This window comes from Lepidochelys olivacea (assembly GCF_965140295.1).
Source record: "Lepidochelys olivacea isolate rLepOli2 genome assembly, chromosome: 2".
Taxonomy (NCBI): Eukaryota; Metazoa; Chordata; order Testudines; family Cheloniidae; genus Lepidochelys; species Lepidochelys olivacea.
The window spans coordinates 182,798,883-182,826,346 of NC_140412.1; the positions used below are offsets into that span (position 1 = coordinate 182,798,883).

The 27,464-nt window shown below is 41.4% G+C and overlaps 1 protein-coding gene across 6 annotated transcripts in view; it reads right to left on the reverse strand.

Annotated features, from left to right (window-relative positions):
- The window catches only part of BBS9 (Bardet-Biedl syndrome 9), a 434,982-nt gene that overhangs the window by 105,082 nt on the left and 302,436 nt on the right, over positions 1-27,464 (reverse strand). The window lies entirely within an intron of this gene.

A 27,464-nucleotide genomic window follows, 5' to 3' on the forward strand; every position in this document is an offset into this window, starting at 1 on the left:
GGTACTCTCACGAGTGGACAGAGCCTGTTCAATGCCTTCAAAAATCCTATCATTGAAAAAAAAATCAGATCTACACTGATTCTCTAAAGGAGAATGGAATGTGGAAACAGGAACCAAGTGAATGCTCAAAGAGTCCTTTTCTCCCTTTAGGTGGAGTAAATATTCCAGAATAAACTGAGGGGAAGACTGCGTAGGAGGAGAACGCCACAGCTGGAACCATACAGAAAAAATCTCCATTTCATTGTGTAATTATATCTGGTGGATGATTTTCTGCTATTCAACAGAATGTTTGGAACGCTCAGTCTACGGAACGCTCAGTCTCCTGAAGTGTTAACCATTGAACATCCAAGCTGGAGACAGGAAGCGTTGGGGTGCAGCATCTGATCAAGGCCAGGCTGGTGTTCTCAGGAGTAGAGTGGTGTGAGCCTCTCTGAGTTTGCATAACCATCTTTGAAATCAAATTAATGGGTGGAAAGGCATACAGCAGCTTATCCTTCCATGATAAAAGGAAAGCATCTGAGATAAAGCCCGGACTGTGACCTGCTCTGGACCAGAATATAGATGACACTTCCTGTTCAATTGTGTAGCAAACAGGTCTATCTGTGGTGTTCCTCAAAGATGAAAAATGGACTTGGCTTTATCCATTCTGAGGGACCATTAGTGATTCATGCTGGATGCTCTCCTGAAATGATCCGCCAGAGACTCCTAAACACCAGGAGATGTGAGGTGGTGAGCATAATTTGCGGCATAAAAATCCCAAAGTTCCATTGCCTCTTGACAAACACAATCTGACTTGGCATCTCCCTGCCTGTTCAAGTAGAACATAGCAGCAGTGTTGGCCACAAGGACTTGCACAGTACAACCTCTGATGCACACAAGGAAAAGCCAACACGCTAGGTGAATTGCTCAAAATTCTCAAACCTTTACGGGGAGAGAGAGTTCTTGATCTGGCCAAGTCCCTGAGTCTGGAGGTCCCCCAGATGAGCTCCCCATTCTAGAGAGGAGACATCTGTGACCAGAATCACGAAGGGCGGAGAGGAACAAAGAGACCCCCTTTGCATACAATCTGAGGTCCATCCACCTATCTAGGGATTACAAGATACCTGAAGGTGTGTGAGTGAACATGTCCACTGGTTGACAAGATGAACAGTAAATAGACTTCAACGACCCCTGTATGCCTCTGAGGTGAAAGCTAGCTTGCTGAGTTATGTGTGCACAAGCTGCCATATGCCCCAGAATTATCAAGCAATTTCTTATTGCTGGGCAAAGATGGCCCTCACAGGCTCAGGCCTCTGGTCTGCCCACTGCCAGATGTTTCACTACACGTTCCTGGATCAAGATCAGCATAAATAAGAAATCCTATGTTTAATACAGTATATAATGGAGTTATCAATCAGGAGCCTTGAAGACAAGAAGCTATTTTCTTCTTTCAAGGATGTACTGCCAACATGTATTAATCACTCCAGTAATGCAAAGTGGATGCAATTTTGCTCCAGAAAGCCTACCTAGCACCCTTTGTCTGACTTAATACCATACCTATACCACCAAAAAATACGTAAATAAAATGGAAAATAAAACGTTATCTGAATTAAATATACCACACACAAAGACTTTTCAAATTACATTATCAAGGCAAATAAGACCATAACATCTACCAATAAAATTACATTTTACCAAGGCTAAGGTCAGGGGATACAGCAATAATACTAGGGTAAGCAGCCTTAACCTAAACTTTTGAAAAATAAGTGGGGGGAGGAGTGGAAACTGAGTTCTAAATTTTAAATAGGCCTCAGTCCAATCACTCATGAAGTTCTACACCTGCACCTGTAGGAGCAAATTATGGGGTTTAGCCATCTAACTACCTGATCAGCAGGTGTCATCAGCAGTTTAAATGGCCAAATCCCAAACTATGTCTGCTCAATTAATTGAGGGAGCAAAACAATGTGGGTACAATTAAACTGCAGGTGCAAATTCTCCCCTACAAAGTTAGAAGCCGTCTTTCAAAAGCAGCCCCCTCAGGGGAAAAGGAGAATTGCTTTCACTTTCCTTAAAATTTGCAGAACAACAGATCCTTTTACCCGCTGTCACAGGGCTTTTCTGTTCGAAGGAAATTTGAAACAAACAAATAAAATAATTCAAAATGAAAAGGACCTATCGGAGGCATGCTAGTAACAGGTATGTTTTTTTTCTGCTGTATAGCTTTATGATGACACAAATCTGATCTAACTGAGCCAAATTAATCTATAAATCAGATTAAATAGTAACTCTAATTGAGGTTTCCACCCCTTGCACTTTGGATTTAAGTTATTAAATTACGTTTTCCTCCCCCTAGCACAGATGTAATATATTCTCCTTACAAGCCAGCAATTCCATAAACCCATGAATTCTTTAATTAGTCTCTTTGCAAGTCCCAACACAGACAGTCACACAACCTGTCCAATGCGAAGAGGAGTACAAGAAAAAAAATCTCTCTCTTTATCCAACCCCCTAATTTCTGTCAAGTAAGAGCTATGAAGCTATATGGTGAAGTTAATTAATTATAAAGTCAGTTGGGGGTGTTTTTTCTTTTGGTTCCCGGATCTTTTCCTGATGTAGGTCTTTGAACTTCTGCCTGCACTAAGCCCATGAATCAGTGTCATTTACAACATGCATTAAGATAATTGAACATAGTAAGGAGGAAATGTATACAAGAGAGCTAATATTTCATGTAGAGAGGCTAATTTTATCAATGCAACAGTGCAAAGTAGACTTCACAGTTAGTGTCTTTGTGTTCAGAGCTAAACGAAAAGTTACTTTGAACAAACTGTATAAAAAGAGATTTCTTCCCAATTTTCTTTGTTTTGTTCTTATTGTGATCATTACTTTCCTGGACAATTAAAAAAATCTGAATTCTTCAACAAAGCAATATTAAAACCAACAAACAATGGTACATGTTTGAGAGAATAAACTATGAAGACTAGAGAAAAAAAATGTAAATATTTTTTATTTTCCAGCTGCAAAATGATTAAAATAATTGTTATACGTGTGTACACAAGCGCACATGTGAGCACACACACCAGAAATGGAAAATAACCTCTTTCGTTCACTAAAAATAACCAAGGTTTAAAATCCAAAAATTATAGGAAAATAAAGATATATTTAAAAAACCCTAAATAGGTCCTAGCTGAGGTTCCAATCCAGGAAACAACCAGCTTTGAATAACTTTATGTATGTGAGTAGACCCTTGATTTCAAACTACTTGTATGCACAAAGTTATTGCCATGGGTAAGTGTTTGTAGAATAAGGGCTGTAATCAGCTATGCAAGCCAGCTACAACTGCATATGAAAAAACAAATCTTTACTTTAGACCTCAAGTTTTATCACAACCCTCAGTAAATAACCCCCAACACAATAAATTCCTTAAAAACTGTATTGTTGGGAAATACCAAGAACATGTTTTAAATGAATAAACTAGAATGATTACTTTAAATATATATATATATATATATATATATATATATATATATATATATATAAAAATTAGACTTGGAAATCTCCATTTTTGGTATCATTTTCATAACTCCTTTTACCCTTCCATGTAAAATGACATAACAAAAAACCACTGAGCCTTCAGTTCAGACCAGGAAAAAGTGAGTTAAAGGAGAGCCTGCCCTTGCATTAAGGAGATGTCACTCTCTTGACAAAGAACTCTGCTTATCAGACAAATGTCCAAGGGAGAGTGCCATTGAAGAAACACTTTCTCCTAAAATAATTCCTGTTTAAAGAAAAGTTGTTTAAATCAGTGCTTTGTAGACACATAAATCTAAAGAGACATAGCTGCACTCTTACCCCTTCTCCATGGGCACAAGTTCCTTTAAATCAGATTTGAAGAAAACAAAACACTGATTAGCCTAAAAAGGTATAAAGTAAAAGACAACAGGAGCATAAGAAAGAAGAACAATTAAGATAAATATATATCAGGTCTACATCCTACCTGGGCTTACACAAGTATATAAGCAGCAACATGTGTGTATGTTACTCATATATAGAATCATAGGGTGAAATGCTCTTGTGGTTTGGGGATCATGTACAAGGCCTTCAGCACAACTTACTTGTTACAAAGAGTGCATGTATATGGAATATGGGCAGAAGCCATGTAGTGTAGCCTGTGCGCCCCTTATACACTATGGAAATGGTCCCTGTGCCAACTCTTTCATACACTAGTGCAAAAACCTTGGTGGAGGTTGACTGGAGGGGGAGCAGAGAGTCATAGGATTCAAATTTATGCAAATCCAGAAGCCTCTAAGTGCTAACTGGTAAGGATGGGCTGAAGCTGACATTCCAGCTAACATTCCAGAAATTTATGGGAGAAGGAAAGAGAAGGGCAGTACATCAGCCATACACAGTGGACAGCATGCATTTCACTTCCCCAAACTCTTGACCTGAACGGATTATGATTATATGGTGTTTATCCAAGTGGACTGGATATTATACATACATAAACACACATACAAGAGAAAAGACACAGATGCACAAATCTCTCACAAGGGTTTACTGGGAAAAGAAATGTGGTCATCATCGAAGTCTGCAGATGTACACACAGCCCTACCAAGTGAACGCATATTTTGGCCTCAGCTTCAGGTCTGAAATACTTAGACTCCCAAAAAACAAATGTTGAAATCCTGCCAGGGTCATTTTGGATTACCATAATGGAATGGTAAAGGGTATAAAAGTAGCTCAATGCTAGAGCTGGTTGGAAAATGTGGGAAATGCCAACATTTTGAAATTCATATTTGGTTCCAAGTTGGAACAAAAAGGCAAAATTTCAAAATTTTTCACAGAAAAGAAATCCTGAAAAATCAAAAACAGAAAATTTGATTTGGAAACATTGAACGGTTATGTTATTATGTCAGAACATAATATAGATAAAATATTAAATATAACTAATATGGTATTAGAATTAATATAAAAGTCAAACCAAAATGAAACTAAACAGACAGCTGCAGCAGCACAGGAGCCAGCAAGCAGAGCTGTAAACAGGGGAGTTTGAGTGGGAGTTCTGTTGGAGGAGAAGGTATTTGTGTTTGGTTTTGTATTGGTAGTATTTGTATGTGTAGAGGCTTGTAGGGGCTTTGTGCTGGGAGAGAAGCTGAGCCCTGATTAGGGGGCGGGGCTTCTCTGACTAGGGGTCCTATAAAGGTAGCAGCCAGTCAGGCAGTGGCACAGACAGCTGCAGCAGAACAGGAGCCAGCAAACAGAGCTGTAAACAGGGTGTGGTTTCTGTTTCCCAGATTAACAGGATTTAGGTGGAAAGGCAATGACAGATACAGAGGTAGCAGTGGGAGTGACCCATGTAGCAGAAGACACAATGAAGATGACTGGATGTGGAAGCTGTGGTATGTACATGATCCTGGAGGGGGCACCTGGTAAGAGTTTTGTCTGTATGAAGTGCTGTCTGATAGAGCTGATGGAGGAAAAGATCCGAGGTTTGGAGATGCAAGTGGAAAGTCTAGCTGAGTTTAGGAAGGGGTTTGAGCAGATTATGGAGCAAAGACATGAGGTATCTGAAGGGAAAAGCTCAGACTTGCAGATGGAAGCAGGACTGGGGAATTCTGAGGGGAGACTGGGTGAGGAAAGTGGTCAGTGGAAGCATGTGACTAAAAGAACCAGGCAGAGGAAAAGATGGACTAGTGAAGGGGAAATAGAGCTCAAGAATAGGTATGCAGAGTTGGAAAATGAAGAAGGGGCTCAGCAGGTAGTCATTGAAGGTGGAAGGGCAAGGAAGAAGAGAAGAGCGGCTAGTCCTATAGGAAAAGGGGAAGAGTTAATGGAGATTACACCAAATATGAGCCCCAGGAGGATACAGGATGGGTTAAAGAGGATTACAAGGGAGAATAGGAATGGAAAAAACTTGCAGCCAGAGGGAACAGGGGATAGACTGGAGAATAGCACCATCACTAGGAAAAGACAGGTCTATGTGATTGGGGACTCTTTACTGAGAAGAATAGATAGGCCTGTAACCAGAGCTGATCCAGAGAATAGGAGGGTGTGCTGTCTTCCAGGTGCTAAGATACAGGATGTAGACCTGAGGATGAAAAGGATTCTAAAGGGAGCGGGAAAGAATCCCCTAATTATCCTTCATGTGGGAACAAATGATACGGCTAGATTCTCGCTGGAAAGTATTAAGGGAGACTATGCTAGGCTGGAGAAGACGCTTAAGGAAATTGAGGCTCAGGTGATCTTTAGTGGGATTCTGCCTGTTCCTAGAGAAAGGCAACAAAGGTGTGACAAAATTATGACTATCAACAGATGGCTTAGGCAGTGGTGCTATAAGGAGGGCTTTGAGATGTATGGCCACTGGGAGGCATTCATGGATAGAGGACAGTTCTCTCGGGATGGACTTCATCTGAGTAGGGAAGGAAATAGACTTCTAGGATGGAGGTTGGCACAACTGATTAAGAGAGCTTTAAACTAGGAATTAGGGGGAGATGGTTGGGAGATGTCCAGGTAATCTCCACGCCAGAATTTAGCATTGAGAGGAAAGAAAATGAAGTAAGAGTGGATACAGCCGTGGGTAGGAGGAAGGGCAGTATAGACACAAGTCTAATAGGTTATACTGGTAGTAAAATGACCGTGCCTAATAGGGTACAGAATGTGAGTGAGGCCAAACAGCAAAAATTAAGATGTTTGTACACTAATGCGAGGAGCCTAGGTAACAAAATGGAGGAACTAGAGCTACTGGTGCAGGAAGTGAAACCAGATATTATAGGGATAACAGAAACATGGTGGAACAGTAGTCATGACTGGACTACAGGTATTGAAGGGTATGTGCTGTTTAGGAAAGACCGAAATAAAGGTAAAGATGCTGGAGTAGCACTGTATATCAATGATGAGATAGAATGTAAAGAAATAAGAAGCAATGAAATGGATATGACTGAGTCAGTCTGGGCAAAAATTAAATTGGGGAAGAAAACTATTAGAGCCACCCCTGGGACAGTGCTTGGGGTGTGCTATAGACCGCCGGGATCTAATTTGGATATGAGATAGAGCCCTTTTTAATGTTTTTAATAAAGTAAATACTAATGGAAACTGTGTGATCATGGGAGACTTTAACTTCCCAGATATAGACTGGAGGACGAGTGCTAGTAATAATAAGAAAAGGAGTACTTGTGGCACCTTAGAGACTAACCAATTTATTAGAGCATAAGCTTTCGTGAGCTACAGCTCACTTCATCAGATGCATATCGTGGAAACTGCAGTTTTGGACTGAAGAATTTATGGATCTAAAGGTAGAGGAGGCCTGCGATTATTTTAAATCAAAGCTGCAGAAGCTATTGGAAGTCTGCATCCCAAGTAAGGGGAAAAAATTCATAGGCAGGAGTTGTAGACCAAGCTGGATGAGCAAGCATCTCAGAGAGGTGATTAAGAAAAAGCAGAAAGCATATAGGGAGTGGAAGAAGGGAGGGATCAGCAAGGAAAGCTACCTTATTGAGGTCAGAACATGTGGGGATAAAGTGAGACAGGCTAAAAGTCAAGTAGAGTTGGACCTTGCAAAGGGAATTAAAACCATTAGTAAAAGGTTCTATAGTCATATAAATAAGAAGAAAACAAAGAACGAAGAAGTGGGACCACTAAACACTGGGGATGGAGGTCAAGGATAATCTAGGCATGGCCCAATATCTAAATAAATACTTTGCCTCAGTCTTTAATAAGACTAAAGAGGATCTTAGGGATAATGGTAGCATGACAAATGGGAATGAGGATATGGAGGTAGACATTACCATATTTGAGGTAGAAGCGAAACTCAAGCAGCTTAATGGGACTAAATCGGGGGGCCCAGATAATCTTCATCCAAGAATATTAAAGGAATTGGCACAGGAAATTGCAAGCCCATTAGCAAGAATTTTTAATGAATCTGTAAACTCAGGGGTTGTACTGTATGATTGGAGAATTGCTAACATAGTTCCTATTTTTAAGAAAGGGAAAAAATGTGATCCGGGTAATTATAGGCCTGTTAGTTTGACATCTGTAGTATGCAAAGTCTTGGAAAAAATTTTGAAGGAGAAGGTAGTTAAGGACATTGAAGTCAATGGTAAATGGGACAAAATACAACATGGTTTTACAAAAGGTAGATCGTGCCAACCAACCTGATCTCCTTTTTTGAGAAAGTAACAGATTTTTTAGACAAAGGAAATGCAGTGGATCTAATTTACCTAGATTTTAGTAAGGCATTTGATACCGTGCCACATGGGGAATTATTAGTTAAATTGGATAAGATGGGGATCAATAGGAAAATTGAAAGGTGGATAAGGAATTGGTTAAAGGGGAGACTACAACGGGTCCTACTGAAAGGTGAACTGTCAGGCTGGAGGGAGGTTACCAGTGGAGTTCCTCAAGGATCGGTTTTGGGACCAATCTTATTTAATCTTTTTATTACTGACCTTGGCACAAAAAGTGGGAGTGTGCTAATAAAGTTTGCAGATGATACAAAGCTGGGAGGTATTGTCAATTTAGAGAAGGATAGGGATACCCTACAGAAGGATCTGGATGACCTTGTAAACTGGAGTAATAGTAATAGGATGAAATTTAATAGTGAGAAGTGTAAGGTCATGCATTTAGGGATTAATAACAAGAATTTTAGTTATAAGCTAGGGATGCATCAATTAGAAGTAACGGAGGAGGAAAAGGACCTTGGAGTATTGGTTGATCATAGGATGACTATGAGCCGCCAATGTGATATGGCTGTGAAAAAAGCTAATGCAGTCTTGGGATGCATCAGGAGAGGTATTTCCAGTAGGGATAAGGAGGTTTTAGTACCGTTATACAAGGCACTGGTGAGACCTCACCTGGAATACTGTGTGCAGTTCTGGTCTCCCATGTTTAAGAAGGATGAATTCAAACTGGAACAGGTACAGAGAAGGGCTACTAGGATGATCTGAGGAATGGAAAACTTGTCTTATGAAAGGAGACTCAGGGAGTTTGGCTTGTCTAAAAGAAGGTTGAGGGGAGATATGATTGCTCTCTATAAATATATCAGAGGGATAAATACCGGAGAAGGAGAGAAATTATTTAAGCTCAGTACCAATGTGGACACAAGAACAAATGGATATAAACTGGCCACTAGAAAATTTAGACTAGAAATTAGATGAAGGTTTTTAACCATCAGAGGAGTGAAGTTTTGGAATAGCCTTCCGAGGGAAGCAGTGAGGGCAAAAGATCTATCTGGCTTTAAGATTAAACTCGATAAGTTTATGGAGGAGATGGTATGATGGGATAACATGGTTTTGGTAATTAAATATTCATGGTAAATAGGCCCAATGTCCTCTGATGGGCTATTAGATGCGGTGAGATCCGAGCTACCCAGGAAAGAATTTTCTGTAGTATCTGGCTGATGAATCTTGCCCATATGCTCAGGGTTTAGCTGATCGCCATATTTGGGGTCGGGAACGAATTTTCCTCCAGGGCAGATTGGAAGAGGCCCTGGAGGTTTTTCACCTTCGTCTGTAGCATGGGGCAAGGGTCACTTGCTGGAGGATTCTCTGCTCCTTGAAGTCTTTAAACTACGATTTGAGGACTTCAATAGCACAGATATAGGTGTGAGGTGGTTTTTTGTAGGAGTGGTGGGTGAAATTCTGTGGCCTGCATTGTGCAGGAGGTCAGACAAGATGATCATAATGGTCCCTTCTGACCTAAATATCTATGAATCTATAAACAATAATGTCAAAATGAACTATTTCAACATTATTGAAATGAAACGACATTCAAAACAATTTATGTTGACAATTTTCTGTGAAACATATTTATTTCAACTAAACTGCATTTTCCAGTTGAAAACTGTTCCATGTAAAATTTTCGTAAGAACAGCCACACTGGGTCTGATCAAAGATCCATCTAACCCAGTATTCTGTCTTCTGAGAGTGGCCAATGCCAGGAGCTTCAGAGGGAATGAACAAAACAGATAATCATCAAGTTATCCATCCCCTGTCGCCCATTCACATCTTCTGGAACCAGAAGCTAGGGACACCATCCCTGCCCATCCTGGCTAATAGCCATTGATGGACCTATCCACCGTGAACTTATCTAGTTCTTTTTTGAACCCTGTTGTAGTCTTGGCCTTCACAACATCCTCTGATAAAGAGTTCCACAGGTTGACTGTGCATTCTGTGAAGAAATGCTTCCTTTTGTTTGTTTTAAACCTGCAGCCTATTAATTTCATTTGGTGATCCCCCCTAGTTCTTATGTTATGAGTAAATAATATTTTCTTATTTACTTTCTCCATATCAGTCAACATTTTGTAGACCTCTATCATATTCCCCATTAGTTGTCTCCTTTCCAAGCTGAAAAGTCACAGTCTTATTAATTTTTCCTCACAGTGAAGCTGTTCTATACCCCTAATCATTTTTGTTGCCCTGTTTTGTACCTTTACCGATTCCAAAATATATTTTTTGAGATGGGATGACCAAATGCAGCATTCAAATGCAGCATTCAAGATGTGGGCGAACCATAGATTTATATAGAGGTAATATGATATTTTCTGTCTTATTTTCTAGTGCTTTCCTAATGATTCCCAACATCCTCTTAGCTTTTTTGACTGCTGCTGCACATTGAGTGGATGTTTTCAGAGAACTATCCACGAAGACTCCAAGATCTCTTTCTTCAGTGGTAACCGCTAATTTAGTCCCCATCATTTTATATGGATAGTTGGGATTACGTGTTCCAATACGCATTACTTTGTATTTTTCAACATTGAATTTCATCTGCCATTTTGTTGCCCAGTCATCCAGTTTTGTGAGATCTCTTTGTAACTCTTTGTAGTCTACTTTGGTCTTAACTGTCTTGAGTAATTTTGTATCATCGGCAAATTTTTCCACCTGTTTATCCCTTTTCCCGGATCATGTATGAATATGTTGAACAGTACTGGTCCCAGTACAGACCCGAGGGGACACCACTATTTACCTCTCTCCATTCTGAAAATTGACCATTTACTCCTACCCTTTGTTTCCTGTCTTTTAACCAGGTACTGATCCATGAGAGGACCTTTCCTCTTCTCCCATGACAGCTTACTTTGCTTAAGAGGTGAGGGACCTTGTCAGAGGCTTTCTGAAAATATAAGTACATTATATCCACCTTAAAGAATTCTAGTAGATTGCTGAGACATGATTTCCCTTCTATTAACTTCAGTGGCCTTGGATCATGTCCTTATATACCATAGTAACATGCACCTTAAAATTCAGATAAGAGAAGATTTAGCTACCTATTTATTATCTACAGGCTAATTCCTGAGCCCACTGGAGGCAATGTCAAAAGTTCCATTAATTACAAAGGGACCCACAGTTCAGCCTGTTGGGCCCACTGAAGTCAATAGAAGTTGACAATACTCACCTCCTTGCAGAAAGCATGTGGAACGTTGAAGGATCTGGCCGTTGGAAAAAAAAGGAACAAGTCTCTTTCTTTCTAATTCTAATATGGATGATGTCAATAACCTGATTTGCTGGAGAAACATTCCAAATAAATTTAAGTCTTTCTAAATAATTCTCAAATAGATTGAGATATAGAATGAAAAGCAATTTACATAAACTCAAAACACTCAAGTATAAATTGTCTCTAGAATAGCTTGGAGTTTCATTCCAGAGAAGATTAAAAATGTTTATAATTTAATAAGAACTTTTTCTTTAAAGTTTTAATGAATGAAATTTAAGATATTGGCAGCCTTTCTTCATTCATACATTCCACTCCTGTGAGATCAGTAGAATAGGAAGAGGGAGAAAAAGAATTATAATTAAGCATTTCAAATCATGGAGGCATGAGAAGCAGAGAAACTGTACACACACAGGTATGTGCAAGTTCCTTTACTGTGGTGTACACTTAACTAAATACTTGGCTAAATATACATTCAGGCTGCAAACGTTTCACTTAGCACAGGTTTTGCAGATTCTGGAAGGGGATTTAAACTTCACTATTGATTGTCCCCTTCTCCTTTGAATAATCTGATCCCTTTTATTCATAAATAAATTGCATTTTTATAACCCTTGCAGCACAACCAACTTTTGGCAGCCCTAAAATTCTGCTCCCATGAGGACCTCTCAAGTACTTAATCAACACTATGCACTTACATATTAAATATATTTTAAAAATCACATTATGACCAAAGGTGGTAGTGGGGAGACCCAGATCGTTGAGGTAAATAATGATGCTCTGCCTTAACTCACACTGCTTAGGAGTAAAAACAAAAACAAATAAAACCCCCACAGACTGGCATAAATTTGGGGCAGATTTGAATTGCATGGCTTTCTATATTTAAAATATAGTTATTTGAATATAATTTCCCTTTTATTATTTAAAAAAACAAAATGTTTCATAAAATGTTGTTAAACTCTTGTTTCCCATGACACCAGAGGGTCCCTGAAGGCGCTATCAGGCAAAGCTCTGTTGTTATTTAGGACAGATGTATTGAAAATACATACAAAGTATGTTAGTATTTAGTTTGGCCCTGATAAATTATTAAATATTTTTAATATTATTTTCTCTGTCTTTTTATGGACTAACAAGTTGCCAAATTTAATTTTACAACAAAATCAAGTAGAGAAAACAAGCACACAAACAGCGTTAACCTTCATCCTTTTTGGCCTACTAACCATCACATGCCAGAGAGCCTGATTCTGATCTCACTTATACTGATATAAATCTGGAATAATTCCACTTAACTTGATGGAGGAACAAAATCAGTGAGTTGAGATTCCTGCCCAGAGTGTTTAGTATGATTCTTCCAACTTAGATATATTTCATGCACCCATCACCATAGCATCTAGACACTAAGCCCTGGTCTACACTATGGGGTTAGGTCAAATTTAGTCACATTAGGTCGATTTTAAAATGAATGCGTCTACACAACCAACCCTCTTCCGTCGACATAAAGGGCTCTTAAAATCGACTTCTGTACTCCTTCCCGGCGAGGGGGTTAGTGCTAAAATCGACCTTGCTGGGTCAAATTTGGGGTAGTGCAGACGCAATTCGAAGGTATTGGCCTCTGGGAGCTATCCCAGGGTGCTTCATTGTGACTGCTCTGGACAGCACTTTCAACTCCGATGCACTAGCCAGGTACACAGTAGAAGCCCCGGGAAATTCTGAATTTCATTTCCTGTTTGGTCAGTGTGGCGAGCTCAGCAGCACAGGTGACCATGCAGTCCCCCCAGAATCGCAAACGAGCTCCAGCATGGACCGAACGGGAGACACTGGATCTGACTGCTGTATGGGGAGAAGAATCTGTGCAGGCCAAACTCCGATCAAAAAGAAGAAATGCTAATATATTTGCCAAAATCGCACAGGGCCTGGTGGAGAGAGGCTACAACAGGGACACACAGCAGTGCCGCGTGAAACTTAAGGAGCTGAAGCAAGCCTACCAAAAGACAAAGGAGGCAAATGGTCACTCTGGGTCAGAGCCCCATACATGCCGCTTCTATGATCAGCTGCATGGCATTCTCGGCGGGGGACCCTACCACTACCCCACCACTGTCTGTGGACACGTGGAAGGGAGGAGTCTCACGCAACAGGGAGGAGGGTTTTGTGGAGGAGGAGAATGCGCAGTAGGCAAGCGGTGAATCCATTCTCCCCGGCAGCCAGGACCTTTTCATCACCCTGGAGCCAATACTCTCCCAATGCAGGATCCCGGACCCTGAAGTTGGAGAAGGCACCTCTGGTGAGTGCACATTTGTAACTACAGTACAAGGTTTTAAAGCAATAGTGTTTAATGTTTGATTTGCCCTGAAGAATTGGGATGCATTCACGGCCAGTACAGCTACTGGAAAAGTCTGTTAACATGTCTGGGGATGGAGCGGGAATGCTCCAGGGACATCTCCATGAAGCTCTCCTGGAGGTACTCTGAAAGCCTTTGCGGAAGGTTTCTGGGGAGGGCTGCCTTATTTTGTCCTCCATGGTAGGACTTTACCACGCCAAGCCAGTAGACTGGAATCATTGCAGCACAAAGCATGGCAGCAAATGCTCCTGGGTTTTGGTCACATTCAAGCAACATTTGGACTTTATCTTTCTGTGTTAGCCTCAGGAGAGTGATATCATTCATGGTCACCTGGTTGAAATAGGGGAAGTTTTGTAAGGGAACCGTAAAAGGACCCCGTTCACGCTGGGTTGTTTATACTTGGCTAAAAGGGATCATCCCGGAGAATAACCACACGGTGGGGGGAGGGGTGAAGGTATCATCCCAGAAAATAGCCATGCGGTGGGGTGGGGGGAGGTGTGTGCTGCACATCCACCCGAAAATTGCAGCCCCTCCTTTCAAATGTGAAACCCAACCAGCATTGCTTGCTCTGGGAAAGGATGGTGCTGCAGTTTGAAACCATTCCCACATGTTACGAAGGCGAAAGAAGCCAACCCGCATACCAAAAGGCTTACCATCGCTGCCTGGAAACTGAATTCTGTTGCCCAGCCATGTGTGATGTGTCACCATACTGGCAGGAGCTCAATATAAAAGGCAAAATGCAACCTTGTATCTAAAGCACATGTGCTGTCTGCTGTGAATTGCTTGATTCACTGTGAACGTCTCTCCCTTTTGTTCTCAGAAATGTATCATCTTAAATTTTACCTTTTTATCTCCCCCCAGGTGCAAATGTTTCTATGCTCCCCCTATCATCTCTGACCCTGAGGTTATCGCAGATTAGAAGGCAAAAAAACCACACTCGCGATGACATGTTTTCCGAGCTCATGCAACCCTTCCGCACTGATAGGGCACAGCTTAATGTGTGGAGGCATTCAGTGGCAGAGGCCAGGAAATCATTAAGTGAGCGCAAAGAGCAGAGGCAGGTGGCGATGCTGAGGCTAATGGGGGAGCAAATGGACACGATGAAGCATCTGTTGGAGCTGCAGGAAAGCCAACAAGATCACAGACCCCCACTGCATCCATTGTATAACCGCCTGCCCTCCTCCCAAAGTTCCATATCTTCCTCACCCAGACGCCCAAGACGCAGGGGGGGGAGAGGCTCCGGGCACCCAGCCACTCCACTCCAGAGGATGGCCCAGTTATTCAAACAGTTTTGATTTGTAGTGTGGCTACAATAAGCAATGTGGCCTTGTCCTTCCCTCCTCCCCCAACCCACCCCACCCAGGCTACCTTGTCAGTTATCTCACTTTTTTTTTTTAATTAATAAAGAAAGAATGCATGGTTTGAAAACAAAATCAACAAAGGGGGCGGGTTTGCATCAAGGAGAAACACACACAACTGTCACACTGTAGCCTGGCCAGTCATGAAACTGGTTTTCAAAGCCTCTCTGATGTGCAATGCATCCAGCTGTGCTCTTCTAATCGCCCTGGTGTCTGGCTGCTCAAAATCGGCAGCCAGGTGATTTGCCTCAACCTCCCACCCTGCCATAAACGTCTCCCCCTTACTTTCACAGATATTATGGAGCACACAGCAAGCAGCAATAACAATGGGAATGTTGGTTGCGCTGAGGTCTAACCTAGTCAGCAAACAGTGTCAGCGCACTTTTAAACGTTCAAATTCACATTCTACCACCATTCTGCACTTGCTCAGCCTATAGTTGAACTGCTCCTTACTACTGTCCAGGCTGCCTGTGTACGGCTTCATGAGCCATGGGAACAAGGGGTAGGCTGCGTCCCCAAGGATAACTATTAGCATGTCAACATACCCAACGGTAATTTTCTGGTCTGGGGAGTAAGTCCCTTCTTGCAACTGCTCGAACAGCCTGGAGTTCCTAAAGATGCGAGCATCATGCACCTTTCCCGGCCATCCCACATTGATGTCGGTGAAACGTCCCTTGTGATCCACGACTGCTTGCAACACCATTGAGAACTACCCCTTGTGGTTTATGTACTGGTTGGCAAGGTGGTCCGGTGCCAAGAAAGGGATATGTGTTCCGTCTATCACCCCACCACAATTAGGGAACGCCATTGCAGCAAAGCAATCCAGTATATCCTGCACAATTCACAGAGTCACTACCCTTGACAGCAGAATGTCAGTGATTGCATTGGCTACTTGGATCACAGCAGTCCCCACAGTAGACTTGCCCTTTCCAAATTGATTCCCGACTGACCTGTAGCAGTCAGGTGTTGCAAGCTTCCACAGGGCTATCGCCACTCGCTTCTCAACTGTCAGGGCGGCTCTCATCTTGGTATTCCTGTGCTTCAGGGAGGGGGAAAGCAACTCACAAAGTTCCATGAAAGTGGCCTTACGCATGCGAAAGTTTCGCAGCCACTGTGAATCTTCCCATACCTGAAACACTATACAGTCCCACCAGTCTGTGCTTGTTTGCTGGGCCCAGAATTGGCGTTCCACTGTATCAACCAGCCCCACTGCTGCCATGATGTCCCAATTGCCACAGCCCGTGCTTTCAGGAGCGTCTGTGTCCATGTCCTCCTCACAATCATCCTTGTGCTGGCGTCTCTTAGCCCAGTTCTGCACATACTACAGGATAACGCGCGAGGTGTTTACAATGCTTACAACAGCAGCTGTGAGCTGAGTGGGCTCCATTCTTGCTGTGGTATGGCATCTGCACGGGTAACCCAGGAAAAAAAGCACGAAACGATTGTCTGTCATTGTTTTCACGGAGGGAGAGAGAGAGAGGGGCGACTGACGACATGTACCAAAAACCACCCTCAACAATGCTTTTGCCCCATCAGGCATTGGGAGCTTAACCCAGAATTCCAATAGGCAGCCGAGACTGCGGGAACTGTGGGATAGCTACCCACAGTGCACCGCTCCGTAAGTTGATGCTAGCCACAGTATTGAGGATGCACTCCGCCATCTCAATGCGCTTAGTGGGGACATACACAATTGACTGTATAAAATTGATTTCTAAAAATCGACTTCTATAAAATCGACCTAATTTCGTAGTGTAGACATACCCTAAGCAACCTGGTCTAAATACTGTTTCTGTCTCAGTAGCCTTCCACCTTTTCAGTTAAAGTTAAAAAATATGATAAAATTTGTCTCTTTTTCTTTTCGTCAGACCTGGAATGCTGGAAACAGAAAATCAAAGTTATTTGATTTTTCACGTCATTTTTTTTCTTAAATTCAGCTTAAAATAAGACAGACATTATCTCGTGAAGGAAAGGGTCTGTCTTAGAACAGAAAGAATTCAAGGGAGTGACTGAATTCTCTAATAGGATGGCAGAAGCAAACAGGAGGCCTCACAGGAGGAGGAGAGCAGACGTGCAGCACAGACTTTTTCTGAGGGAGAGACGAAAGCAAAGTGAGGGGACAGATCTTTTGTGCTGGGAGATGCCTGTGGATGTTTTTACAGGAAAGCACATTCTACTTTTCTACAGGAGGAGAGCAGACCCCCAGGGATCTCTCTCACCATGATCCTAACTCCAAATTTGGGAGTGCCTGCCAAAAGTAGTCTCCTCGAAGACTCTTTCCTGTGGCAAAAGTCAGGCAGCAGACATTACTGCAGGTATGTTAGTAGTTTCTTAAATCTATTCTGTTTACAGTAAAAATAGCGAACAAGGATTTCTGTTGTTATAGTTGATAACCAAACACTGCACGTATTGTAAAATCAAGCAAGCAGACGTCAAGTACATAAATCTGAAAGGGCATGGGAACACTGAAACAAATGTCGTAAGAATTACAGTCCACTTCCTATTTCTTTTGGGGAAGCTGGGGAGGGTCAGCACTTTAGAAACACCTCCGTTCAGGGAGTCATGAGGCTCCTTCACCATTTTAGAAATGAAAAAAAGAGAAAGCCATGAGGAAAAATCCCATAACAGGAAATAAATATTTACTAGCTGCAAGAGATAAAGTTACATCTTACAGCAGTCACGTTGCTGACATTCAAAACAGGGCTCAAGGGGGTTGCCTCTCCCAGAATTCCAGGGGCAGATATCGGAGGAAAGCCTGCTGGAAAAGACCTTTTAAAATGAATGAATCCACAACGGAAAGTTTAGTAATAACCTGGAAGTCAAGGAGAAGCTGTTGGGAAAAGGATCTTAAATCCTCATCTTTGAGGACCAAGAGTCTACGTGGAAGACATCCAGAGAGTTTCAGAGCTGGAGACTGACACACAATGTATTCAAGATAATTCACTGCACGGAATATATCAGATACTTTTAATTTATGAATTGTCTGTGAGCTGCTTTTTCACTACTTGAAATTATTTGCAGAATAATTTCTGAGAATAAACTCCTGGTCTATAGATTGTTTGTGAGCCAGCTGCATGTTTTGAGTATTCAATATTTGAAATTTGAGCTGAGTTAGCTACAGTTTTGATTGGTTATCTGGTAGTGTTTCTGTTCTGTGGTTGCAAGGTATGACTTCTAGAATCAGATTTCTGGTGCAAATACTCACGTTTAGGACTTCAAACTTAGCTTTCCACATACACAGCGTGGGGCATACGGAACCCCTGGCATAGGGAGCGGGAGAATGGAGGACACATATAGCTCTTGAAATTTGTCTGAAGGGAGATAGGGGACACATATAACCCCTGATGTGGGGGAAGGGCATAATAGGGGGTATGGAAGGGAAGGAGGTATCGGAGGCATACAGAGCCATTTGCACAGGGGGGATAATGGAGGACCCCGGTATGGAGGGAGGGAAGAATGGGGATACAGAAAGCCCCTGGCATGAGGGAGAGAATGTGGGAGTTGCAGGGAATCTCTGAAATACAAGGGGATGCAAGAGTGGCACATAGGGTGCTTACATGGGAGAACGAAAAGATGCAAGGATCCCATAGTGTACATAATGAGCTCAGGCTATAGATGCAACACAGTGTCCACCCCTCTAGTAATAAATAAATAAATAAATAGTTATAGATAAGTTAAATAAATAAATAAGTTGCCATCACAATCCTTGTTGTATCACAATCCCTTATGTGACAATAAACACATAACATGACACAATGCCCACAAGATCATAGCTTCAGTTCAGGATCAACCCCAAAGAGAAGCTAACTGGTAGGACAAAAAGCTCTTAAACACACAGAACAGGCAATACAGATAATTGCTAGCACCATACATTGCTTTTGGTGTCAATATTCTGTGTTTTTAAGTTTGCCCTTATGTTGAAAATTCTATTTTATAGATCAGCCCTGCCATGCTGGAATCCACTAACTTGAATGCTAACATTGCAAGTATTTGTGAACCTGCAAAAACTAATGAAACACCGGATGTGACAGTTTATTTTAAGTCAATAATGGCTTCAGCAAAATTCTGGAAATCAAATGCAATTTAAGATGTTTTGGTTTTTTGTTTGTTTAGTTTATTGTATTACATTGTAGGCATCAGGCAGCTCAGCTACAATGTCCTTTTTACAAAGGGAATCAGAAAACAATGAGCAGTAATTCCAGATTGATTTTCAGTCCACACTCAGATGTCTGTTACCCCGCCAGAAAAAAAATTGAGTCTGTGGACCAAGCAACACATAATTCACATCTTGTTATCCAAAAGCTAAGATTTTGGCTATAACATTCCAGAGATGTTAGAGCCGTTATTTTAAGGCACTTGTGCATCGGTTCAGACTCATCTTTCATTATGCCACTACCTATCCCTCATTTGGAGTGCATGTCATAGTGCTAAGGAGGATGAGTGGAGCAGCTGGCCCAACTTGAGTTTCTCATGAGGCCTACAATCAATGCTTTTCTGGGAAAAACAAAACAAGGTTACTCTAGGAATACTGAAGGCTGTTTAGAGATTTCCCACCCCATGCCCTTTTGAGTCCAATAAGATTACACCTCTGTTTAGTTATGCATGTGCTAAGTGCTTTGCTGGATTGGGGCCTGTGTCCACAATTTTGCACTTGCAAGAAATTGCCAGGCAAATGCATAAATTAGTTCTGGCACAAGTGGCTGGTGACTGCAAAAACAAAGGCATGAAAAAAAATCAGGCTTGTTGTATTTACAGCAATGGTTCAATTCTATAACAAACTCAGTCCACAATAAACACAACTTATGCTTCTGTTTACTGAGGCTGTGCAGTACAACTGTTAGAGCAGAGAAACAGAAATAGCATCTTGGGTTCTAGTCTAAGTGCTCACACTAAGTCATTATGGACTTGATTCTGCAAAGTTTTGACCTGAATGGGAGCACTTACCTGTTTAAATTTGCTTTGCGAATTTGATTACACAGCCTCAAGTAATCACTTTTATTTGCTGTTTTACTAAATACAAGCTATAAATCCAGTTGAAAGATTATTTGACGCAACTGATGACAAGAAACTTTTGACCATGCTTATTTTTAAAAAGTAGTAGGCTAAGCAATATATGGTTCTTGTTGCTGGACATGTTCACCTTCTTATGTAAGGCAGCCTGAGCTGCAATTAACTTGTGCATGAGAAAAGTAAATGTGCTTTCTCAGGGTAGCACAGCTCCCTATTATTGCTCATGTGCAGCTTGGGAGTTAGCATAAGGCTAGCCAGAACATTAATGCAGACACTAATCCTTTACTTTGGTCTGCTATTTAAAATTTCCTTTTTTTTTCTCTCTCTCTCTCTCTCTCTCTATGGTAGAGTTTCCCAAACTTTTGAAAGTTGAGCCCTATGTGAGGAAACTGAAGCGAGTCATGCATGCACCCAGTGCAACCTCACCATATGTTGTTAACGGCTTACACATCTGAATTTATATATCTTTTGCACGCTCCAAGCCAGTCTTTCAGCTATCCTCCAATCCTCCTATTTTCAGAAATGCTGGTTTAGATCTTCATAATATATTTCCTCTCTCTCTCCTTACATGCTTTGACGAGCAATGAAATAGTTAACAACATTGACATCTAAAGTATCATCACTGGCATCTCAGTTAGCACCAGTGAAATGAATGGAGCTGTTCATACTTCAGAGCTATAGTTTCTGGCTTTCTGCAAACTCAGGCAGTCCTCTCTGGATCAACTGCACTCAGGTCATACTGCAATAGGTTTTTTTCCACTATCCTAACACTTAGAGATTTACTTCTTGTTTTGTTCATTTAAAAAAAGGAAAAAAAAGGAAAAAAAGAGGAGACTCCATAGCACATTTGAGAGGTCTGTTCATGCACACAGCATCCAGGCTGTCATTTGGTTCTGTCCCACATCTTTGAAACTACTGCTTTAAGATTGACCAAAGCAGGATTATCTTGTAGTCATAAAGCATGATTCTGCAAAAGGGATTCCAAAGTACTTTACAGACATCTCAGATCCATGTAAAAATTATATATCACATTGCACACAAAATAGAACCATCTTTGGGGAGAAGTGTAATAACTGCTTAAGAGCACCAATGAGACGTATAACCTTGATCTAGAACAGCAAGCGAATACCTTAGCCCAACTGTAACTATAAGAATGCATTTTACATATACAGACACTGTAATCACTTGTAATTACAATTATGTAATCACTGAAATAGGGTCAGAATCCTCCCTGCCTTCCAAGATACCAGAAAATTTTTAACAACCACAGAGAGTCAGGACCTTAGAATTTAAATCTCCTTGGAAAGAAGGCAACACCAGCACTATACTATCACCTCACATCTTGTGGGTATGCTGGGGCATTATTTCAAGCCTGACTCAGTATCAATTCCTGAAAGCACCTCAAGTTTTAAGTTATCTCCCACCCAAGTAGTAGCCCTACTCTGTTTATGAGGTCTGACAAGATCACTGCCTCAGGTGATAGGGCTTCAGTGTTACTAACTGTGTCAGAAACAATTGCTGCAGTAGAGAAGAACATATGAAACAGTTTTTCAGTGTCCCCCTCGGACTTCGATGATATAGCAGGAAAGCATCCACTGACTGTATAGCAATGGGAATCCTGTTGCCTAGACATGAAAGCCTGTACTGCAGTGCTACAGTACATTTTCAAATTGCAATCTTGTATTCCCAATAGTTAAAGGAAATAATTGTTGAAAACCTAAATTGCACTTTGGAAATGTTTCTGTATCATTCACAGTAATACTCACTGAAGTTCTCATGCTCTGGAAGCATCATTCCCAATATCACTGCTGTCAATTCTCTGATGATGTCATCACAAAGCTGTAGTGACAATGCTCAGTTTGGCTTTTTTAATGGCTCTGATGATTCCCTACAAAATGAAGTGGAAAACCTATTCACAATTTCAATAATCCACTCCAACAATGAGCATGTGGGAACATGCTCCCTCATTCTCAGTCAGGCAGGCTAATAATCCTTTGAGAAACAGTCAATATTTCCATTCAAATATCTTATTTTTCAGAGGTAGCATGCTCAGCCCTTGCAGAGTGGAATAGATTTTAGTAGCTTCAGGTGCCTTTGTGCAATCTCAAAAATGGCTTTTAAAAAATAAATATTTAAGATATTAGCTCATAATGTGGGAATCTGGGAAAAAACATGACTTCTGAAAGAAGCTCTTTTGGAAAATAAGCTACAGCACCTGCACAATATCCTTTTTCCAGCAAACATTTCATAAGGATTTAGTTATTCTCTCTTTGTGTACATGTACAATGGCCAATGTTGACAAGATACAGAGGCGGCCTTGGCATTTTGTGGTATCCTGTAAAGCAGTTTTCCAGACCTATTCTAAACTTAACCAATGCCTGTCCACCATAATCACACATTTACACACAGGAACCAGCGTCAGGATTCTAGGAAGGTAGGTGAAACTCAGATATTAAAGCCAGAAAGGACGGTTGTGATAATCTAGCTTGACCTCCTGCATAACACAGGCCTCAGAATTTCACCCAGTTATTACTGTATCAAGCCTAAAACTTCTGGTTAAGCCAAATGAATGTTACAATTTCCTAAAACTTAAAGTTAAGATTTTCAAAGATTCAATGGGGCCTAAGTTGGATGCCTCACTCCAGTTTGTATCTTTGAATATCAACTCCTAAATTAATCATTTTACATAAACAGATATGGTATAATGCTTGTAGGCAGCCACTTCCTTCTTCTGCCCATCAAGTTTATGTTAGGGTCCATGCACAATTGCCATTGTTCAAAAATCTTTTACAAAGGGTCAATTCAGGAAACAAACTGCGCCCCTGGCAATCACTAAACCCTCTTTGGCTGCAAAGTTCGGTGGGCATTCTGGTGACTTCTAGGTGAGTCAGTATTTATTCTCTAATAATGTATCTACAGAGCCCAGAAGCTAGCATTTTTATTAGTGTATATTTAAATTGTCGTATTCACCCAGAGCATCGGATGGGTACTCTTCTACTGTAATTTAGTAACAGTTTCAATAAATATTAGCAAAAAAGTATTCATAGCCAATCCATCCCTTTCCACAAACATACAGATATATGGGATGTCTGCCAAGGAACTGCAATAAACTAAACTCAAAATCATTTACTAACCTAAAAGTCTTTTCTTCCCTTTTTTTTTTTTTTTTTACCTTCTTCTATTTCTTTGTCCTCTTTTCTCTCTATCCATGCCTGGCCTCTTCTATCCCTAACCCATAACATTTTCTTTCTTTTTAATTTCCTATTCTTTCTTTGAAAAGCATCTCCTTTCCTCTCATCCTCTCTGTCATGTACAATGGATCTTCTATTGTCCACCCTGTTGCTCTCTCATAGAGGGCCTGATCCAAATCCTGCTGACATCAATGGAAGTTTTTTCCAGAGACATCAGTGAGCTTTGGATTGGTCGATCATGTTTTCAGTTTCTTTGTGCCCCACATTCTCATTTTTCTGTCTCCAGTGCTTTGCAAACAATTTTCAGAATGCCCCTATTAATCCTCAGATAACAAAGGTTACTCATGTAAATATTATTTTTTCTATTGAATGTAGAGATTCAGTCATTCCACAACATTTGGATTAGATTCCAAACATCCCAAAGTTCTAAGACTGGGTCTTAACTCAGGCCCATCTCTGCTAACAACATTGATGGGGAAAGGTGGAGATTCTGTATCTACAACCTGTCATCTGCTTCATTTTCTCAAGGCAGACAATTTATGAGGTTTCGCCTGAATCACCGCATAAAAGTGAAATATGGAATGGTTACTAGCCTGTTCCATAACTACTGTTCCTCAAGATGTGTTACACATGTCAATTCCACTTCAGGTGTGTGCACACCCAGTGCACTGTTGTCGGAGATTTTTCCCTGAGAGATACTGCTGGGGTGGTGCATGTGTCCTCTGCTGCCTCATGCTGCTGTGCGATAGTATGAAAGGCATAGCCACCCAATCCCCTTCAGTCATGTGACCCAGAAGCCTGGGGAAATTCCTTACTGTTGAACTTTCAGGTCTAAAGAAATAGCCAGAATTGTCTAGAACCTGGCCTGACAGAGGAAGGTCTTAGCTTCCATAGAGTCCAAGAGCGCTCCTATGAAGTCTATCCTTTGTACACATGATAGAATTGATTTTTCCTTGTTGATGAGCAATCCTAGGATTCTGAAGGTGGACTGAATAATGGCCACACTGGTCAGCACCTTGGAATGGCCTCTCACCAACCAGCTATCCCAGTAGGGAAAAACGTGAACTTTTGATCTCCTCAGGAACGCTGGCACCACTGCCATGCCCTTTGTGAACACACATGGTGCTGAGGACAGACCAAACGGCAGCACTGTAAATTTGTAGTGAAATTGTTTGATGAGAAATCTGAGGAATTTCCTGTGGCTTTAATATATTGTCATGTGGAAATATATGTCCTATATGTCAAGGGCAGCATACCAGTCACCAGGATCCAGGGAAGGGATATTTGAAGCCAGATGACCAATCAAAACTTTATTTTCTCTAGGTGTCTGTTGAGCTGTCAAAGGCTTAGTATAGGCTGAGGCATCCTTTTGCTGTTGGGATCTGAACATAGTGAAAATAAGACCCCTTCCCTCTGCAAAGTAGAGGCACTTCTTCTACAGCTTCCAACTGGAGGAGAGAATAAACCTCCCAAAAGAGAACTTCCTTGTAAGAGTGATCCCTGAAAAGGGACTGGGAAGGGGGATGGCAATGGGGGAGCAGAAATAGACTGAAGGGTTTATCCCAATTCCACAGTGCTTAGAGTCTGTGGTGATTGAGGGTCCAAGCACTGAGGAAGTGAGACCGCCTGTAAGAGACACCAGAGTAGGAGAATCTTACAAACTGGACAGGGGTAAGCTGTCCATTACAAACACGTCAAAATGGCTGCTTGGAGTTACCAGGCTGTTTGGGCAAACTGGCAGCCACTGAAGAAGTAGATGGGGGTGATCTCCTCCTTTAATTTTTACTCTTCTTTCTAGCTTGGTCCTGGTGACGGGGCATAAATGAAGTATACCAATGAGACTGCTGGGGGACATAACTGTTTCTTCTTTGGGGCAAGGATATAAATGCCCAAAGATCTGAGTGTACACCTACAGTCTTTCAGGAGATGCAACTTGTCATTGGTCTGTTCTGAGACCTGCGACCACCCCTCAAAAAGAAGATCTTGGATAGTTTATTGGACCTCATGAAAAAGACCCGATGACTGGAGCCAGGAACATCTGTGCATCGTAATGGCCAATGCCATGTCTCTAGCCACAGAGTCTGCAGCATACCAGCATCCTGAAGCAAGATCCTGGCTACTAACTTTCCCTCATCAACCATAGGGGAAGAACTCCAGTCTTGCCTCCTCTGGCAATTTGTCCATACATTGCAAAACATTAGCCCAGAGGTTAAAATCATAGCAGTCCCAGCAATGCTTGCTGTTTTCTTGAGCTGTAGCCCAGCTGTTAAATAAAGTTTCCTGCCAAAGAGATCAAGCTACTTTACATCCTTTGATTTTGGGGTAGATGATTGCTGCCCCTGGAGCTCTCATTAACAATTGAGACTACCACTCAGACAAGGGTGGGTGTAAAAATGTTCAAACCCCTAGGAGTGAATATATTGTCTTTGTTCAGTTCTTTTTGCTGTGGATGGGATGAAAGATTGAGTTTGCCACAGCATTTTAGTTGACTCCAGAATAGCCTTGTTAATGTCGAGTGCTATTTGACAAGGCCCCACAGAAGCCAAGATATCAACCAGTTCTGTCAGATCTCGCTTGAACACCCTTCACCTGAATAGCTAAAGTGGAGGCCATCCTCTTCCAAAGGTCCTGATGGGCCCTATATATGTCCAGCAGAGGTTAGGAACCTTCTGACACCACTGCCTCATGGGACAATGAGGAAGAGGAAGCCAAGGCTGGCTCAGGTGGAGCCTCCTCCAATTCTTCCATGGGGAAGTTCACCAGAGCAGATGGCTCCTGTCTGGTACCGAGCCCAGTACTAGAAGTGACATCCTGATGCTCTTGATGGGGCTAATGTCAACCTCTACTAGATGAAGTAGACCAGGGAAGGAGTGGAGATGGCCTGGAGGCAGGTGGCAAAAGGATTTAGTCTCATGGTACTGCATCAATGGGAAATGTGCAAGTGGGCTTTTAAAAAGGTTAAGTCTTTCTTCATGGAGCTGTCATTTACCCGAGTCACCCCAGGTCTCAACATTTAGTGCTTGATTTGTTCTAATCCTAATTTGAGACACCTGGTTAACTCAAACAAAATCCATCCTGTTCAAACCCACCCCTCAAAATGCTTCTAGACTGAACTAATGCAATCAGAGCTAAATTCATCCTTCTGCTGACTTCAATGGAGTTACACCAGGGATAAATTCAGCCTTCAATAATTTTCAAGAATCAAGTCAAGGAGGCTACAGGTCCTCAGTACCTTTGAAATCAGGCCTTTTTTTAAAGGAACTGAAACATGAATTTGATAGCTTTAACTTTAGAAAACCTACATTTAAAAACTGTGGCTATCATCTTTTAAAATGGGGTCAAATGCCATACAACCTAAGAATACACATTCATTAAACTGACTGTTTTGAAAAGTTCCAGCTCATTATAGACATGGCACACTATCCTGGACAGCAAGCACATTTTTCCAAAGAGCTCTCCAGGTTAAGCAAATCTTTCCTTCTACTCCGTCTGACATATAATGCAGCATTGTGATGTGACTGATTCCTGTACTTCTAAATATGCTTTCTAATCTGAACAAATTAACCACTGATCTTACATACATTGAAAATTATCCTATGTATATCAGTGGTAAAAATCTCAAATATGCTCAACACCTATTGTAGCAGCTATGATGGCAATTATAATGGCAATCGTAGGGCTGCTCCAGTTGAGCTGCTTGCTGTAAAGCTTTTATGGATCCTTCTCTCTGCCATTTGAAATGTCATCAGCTCAGAATTTAGCCCATATAAATAACATAAATCTAAATATATAGCTAATACTGAAATCTTTATAGATCGGTCTTCTTTATAAAAAAAGGAGATCTTTAAAAGATTTAAATAATCTTGAGCGCAGATTTTTAAGTATCCTCAGAGTCTGCCTCTTTCGGTGTTTTTAGGTAACATACACCAGTAAGGAGGTGCAATATGTAAATCAATAGAGGATCTGGACAGTTGGCAAGCAGACACATGAATCTGTCCTCAAGATTCCTGCTCTCCAGCTGTTTTTCACAAAAGCTAATACTTCAGGATAATCCTTTTCAGAGCTCAAATACTTGAGATCCTGGGTACAAAATTTCATCCTGTACTGTCACTTTTTAATGAACCATCCTGGGGACTGCAGCATCATACTGTGCTAGACATTCTGAGAAGCCATGAT